Genomic DNA, 5,138 nt, shown 5'->3' with positions numbered 1-5,138 from the left:
ACAATTTAAACCTCTTAGTAGTATCCAGTAGTTCTATTGAAAGTGATGGGTTCAGTGGTCATAAAATGACATAACCTACTTATTCCACTTGTACATTTTGCTTTCTCTCTCCCTGCAATTTTTCAAAAATATGATGTGTCTTTTGGAGTTTTCCATTTTATTTGCTCAAGATTTACATGATGAAGTCTCCATTCTAATAAAAGGCAACAAATGACATCCAAGCAAAGAGTCCCAAGCAACCCAAGAAAATGCATTCTTTCATCAGGCAAATCCCACCCACATCCAGTCATGATAAATAAAACTGACTGAAGCCGTTGCCATATAGCTTCTTGTGGGCAAAGTGGCCCTGAGTTGGAAAATAGTCATAGAAAAAAAAAAAAAAAAAAACTGCTCTCAGGAAGCCATCAAGCCTTTGCCCCAGGCTCGGTGCCTTTCGTGCTGACCTCAAGAGTGTGGGGCCTGCAGCGCCAGCCACAGGCCTTGCGAGATCTTCATCATAGCATGGGCCAAGAGGTTCTGGCTGTATTCTGCAGAAGAAAGCTCCAAAGCAGTGCTGTCAAACCATCAAGTGCCTCACAAAGGTTTGTAAAAGCGAATCTTTTATACTTAAATAATTTTTTTATGTATTTAGGACAGGGTCTACAGGGTCACTACACAGATCAGACATATAGTGATCCTCCTGTTTTCAGCATTCCAAACACTGAGATTACAGGCACACACCACCACGCCCAGTCTCAGTTGCTGTCTCAGCGCACTCCAGCATGGCATACGGTGCCAGGATCGAACCCCGGTCCCTCCACTTGCATACCACAGGTGCTTTAGTCCACTGAGCTATCTGGCCAGCGCTCATACTTGAATTTTTAGCGGTAGTCCTTCATAAGAGCCAGGAAGAGGCCAAGTGCCCTATACATAGAACAAGTGCTGTACACTCTTAAAGTGCTTTGCTAGAAATTGAGACATGAAAATGCACAGAAATCCAAAGATAAGCATAGCTTGCTAATGCTCAGCTAGAGCCTCACCATAACCATGTATGAAATAAGTAACTAAATTGAGCTTGTATTCACATTTCTAGTCCCAAAATTTGCCGGAAAAACATTAGCTAAGAACCATTAGGCAATGTTTATTTTGTAACCACAATGGTTACTCATGAGGATCTAGACAAGTTAAGTGCCATGAAATGAGTACCTCTCCCTACTCCCTAAAGTAGCCCAGCCCTTACCATGTGTCTTGCTCCAGATGGTATGCCCTCAAAAACACTTCTCTGCTTCAATACACTAAAACCTGTGTTGTGTCTCCAGCCTGAGATGCTGTAGCTTATATGCATTTCCACTTTCCTGAAGGACCTCTTACAGAGGAAGTAGCCTGTTTACAAATTGTCAAAATAGAAATCCAGATAATCATGCAGTGTGTGTCAAGGTGGTACTAGACCTGGTTTCTTGCAGCTGTTGTCCAGCTAGCATAAAGCTTTCTTTAAAAAGTGAGCATCCCTGGGCAGGAAAAAAAAGAACATTTCTGAGAAACAGGTGGTAGCCATCATGGTGATTTTTTATAGCTTGGGATTATAAATATCCTCATCTAGGACTAAAAAGTTAGGATGAAGAGAATTTGTTTCCCTTTCAGATTTTGTCCAATGTTTTGAAGATTACTTCTGGGGGATTTTTATATCCCCAAGATACAGTCTTCATATGTAGGTCAGGCTGCCTTGAACTCACGATGTAGCCCAGCCTAGCCCCAAACTCTCAGTGACCCTCTTGTCTCAGCTTTCTGTGTGCTGGAATCACAGGTGTGTGCCATCAGGCATGACTGGAAATGAGTTTAAGGGTATCTATTTCTGACTCACCTCCCTACCCTTCAATTTCTGTGTGGAGTGCTTGAAAATTATTTTGTGTTGTTTCACAATTCACAGAAATCCTCACCTACATAGAGTAATCCAACATCAGAGTCTTGTGTATATGTTTGAGTGTGACTTAAGGGTATTTTTTCTAGTACAGAAAAATAAGCTTATGCTACATTCTTATTGTAGCCATAAACAAGAGGGTGTCAGAATTCCAGACAGTCTAGGGCATGAATATTCATATTACTTATGATGGAGCCAAACTCATCACTCACACTGATGCCAATGACTCTGGCCTACCTGCCATGTATAATAGGGAACCTGTCAAGAAAGCACTTGGGGTGCAGAGCACGTGTTTCAGAGAGGGATTGAGCTGAGCAGAGCAAAGCCCCAGGAAAGAAAAGCATCTGTTTCTTTCCCAGAAGGACCTAGTGAAATGGGGGTCATGCTTTGCAGGATGCTGTGGCTTGGCTAATTTAAGTGTGTCCCCCACAGGGCAGTAGGCTGGGCACTTGCTCCCTACAGTGCAAGTGCTGAGTGGGCGAGAGGGCGTGAGGTCCCTAAGTAGTGGGACCTAGTGGAAGCTCCTTGGGTCACTGGAGGCATGATCTTGGAGGGAACTGAGGGATCCTAGCTTCTCTGGCTTCCTGTTTGGCCCTTTGACCTCCTCTGAGATGCAATCTTACCTCCCACCATGAAGTCAGCACAATGCCCTTGAAACTTTGCAAAGGACATAAACCTCCTCTCTTTACAATGTTAGTTTTCTTCTATTTTGTTACAGTAATAAAAAACTGAGCAACATGCAATCCAAAAGTGCCTATCAATTGCTTTATCATGAACAGTAACGGATTTATCACTCTGGGCAGGAAAATATTATTTCATTTTAAGCAATTATTTCTGTCAGTCAATTAAAATCCCAAATGGGAAAAAAATCTATGTCAAGCAACAGAGTTCCTTGATCCAATGAAAAATAAATGTTAAAAAAATTATAACAATGTCTCATGTACTCGTCTTTCATTGCTGGGACAAATATTTAATATTCAAAGTGAAGGAAAGAAAGATTTGTTTAGTTCACAGTTACTGGAGGTTTTAGTCCATACACAGCTGGCTCCAAGGCAGAGTGGCACATGGCAGAGGGCAACTTTTCATGGCAGGACAAAGAATAAAAAGAAAGAGTAACAGTACTCACACCGATAATCCCAGCCTTGGATCATGAATTAATCACAAACTCTAGAAGTCCTCCTCAATGACCGCATGAGGCTTTGCAGGGACAAATACACACAAACTGTAACATTCTGCCCCTGGACCCCCAAAGACTCATGCACATCCCTTTATACAAAAGATGTTTTGGTCCATCTCTAAGAGTTGCCAAAGTCCCAACACTTTCAGCATTGTTGAAAAATCCAAGTCCCAAGTCTCCTCCAATATCCAAAGCAAAACTCTCAGTAGTGAGCCCCTGTACAAATGAACAGCTAAACACTTCCAACATTCAAAGGCACAAGATAAACATTACCATTCTAAAAGTTGTAAACAGCAGGGTAATTCAAAGCATTAGGACAAATACACATCCAAAATCTAGCAGGACAAACATTAAGTCCTGTAGTTACATGTGGAACATCCAAACCAATCTGTGGCAAATTGTGAAGCCCATGTGGCTCTGCCCCTGTGGCACTCTTGGTGGTAGCCCCCATGGCTTTTCTCTTAGGCCAGCTTTGCTCCCTCTTAGCAGTTTCCCTTAGATGATCCACTGTTAGGTACGAACCCACGCAATCAACCAGACCAGGCATTCTGACCCAAATAGGAGATTTATTGGGGGCATCAAGCAGGCTGGCTGCCAAGCGGACCAAGAGAGCAGTGAAATCTCCAGTAAGCTGTGAGCTAAATAAACCTTTCCTTCCTTCATTTTGAGTGTTGGCTATTTGTCCCAACAATGAGAGAAGAGTAACTGAGACAAAATTTGGTCCCAGAGTGGGACTGTTATTGTGGCAAAATCTCACCATATGGATCATAAACTTTTGAGAATGGCTTATGGGAAGAGATGGGAAAGGTTTGGAGATGTCACCTACAAGTGAAGTATTGGAACAACTTTGGAAGTTCTGTTTGGGAGATTCTGGTTCGAGCTCAGCAGACCAGAAGGCTGATAGAAAGCCTGCCTATGAAGACCAGACTGGGACAGGAGACTTTATAGGATCTTTTAGGGAGGGTGATTGATGGCTGGAACAGCTGAGGGAGAGCTAATCTTAGCAGGGTTACTTGGTCTGTGGAAGACTTTTAATGTTAACAAAGGAGTTTTGTGGTTGCTTGCCCAGGTCAAAGTCAGGTGGACCTGTGCTGTGGTTTTGGGTTTGGCTCTGCATGGGTCAAAGGGGGAGAGAGTTTGGGGGCAAGGTGCCTGGGAAACAAAGAGAGAGAGTAGATCAAGGTACCTGGGAAACTTTGAATCCTGACCTATCAATCCATATTCTTGGCTTTCCAAACTTCTGGAGTTTCCACTGAATAGGCTTCTCACTCACATCTTTATACACTGCACCCTCAGGGGCACACTGCTTGGCCTCCCAAGCCTTCTGAAATCTAGGTGGAAGCCTTTTTAACCTCAAAACTCCTGCATTCTGCATGCACCTAAGACCAACCCCACATGGATGATGAGAAGGTCTGCTGCCAGCTGGAGCAATTTCTACTTTCTTGGCTGTAAGGATTGAGTGCCTGGATTGCTGAGCACTCTGATCCTAATTCTGAGGAATAAATTATATGTGCTGGCACCATTCTGGAACCTGATTTGGCCACCACCATTCTGGAAGGTGGGGGGCTCTGCAAGCGTTACCCCAATGCAAAGTCCCTCACACTTGTAGTGCTGAAGCTGCAAAGGGTGGAGACCTGCTACCTTCTGTGATGCCATCAGGCCATCCTTTCCATCCTCTTGTTCCTTCCCAGCAATGAAAATCCTCTAAACTCTATCTTTGCATTCCACAGCTTTATTGGAGCTTCCTTTCTGGCCAAACTCATTACATTTCAATCACCCTTCTGGGATGTTTGCTCTTGATTCTCAATATAAATATGGCTAGAAACCACAACAACAACCATGCTACTGCCTCAATATTTGACTATTTTGATGTATCTTTTGTCAGATTAATCAGTCCACCATGCTTAAACTCAGCCTCAGGCAAAGTCTCTGAATACAAGCAAAATGCAGACAATTTTTCTGCCAAGCCAAAACACAAATCATCCAGAGTCCAACAACCAATGCAGTCCTTCCCAGCAAAAGCCTCCCCAGCCTGGTCTTTACAGGCAGGCTTTCTATCAGCCT

The sequence above is a fragment of the Octodon degus genome, unplaced genomic scaffold (assembly GCF_000260255.1).
Source record: "Octodon degus isolate 3935 unplaced genomic scaffold, OctDeg1.0 scaffold00020, whole genome shotgun sequence".
Lineage (NCBI taxonomy): Eukaryota > Metazoa > Chordata > Mammalia > Rodentia > Octodontidae > Octodon > Octodon degus.
This window is presented reverse-complemented; position numbering follows the sequence as displayed.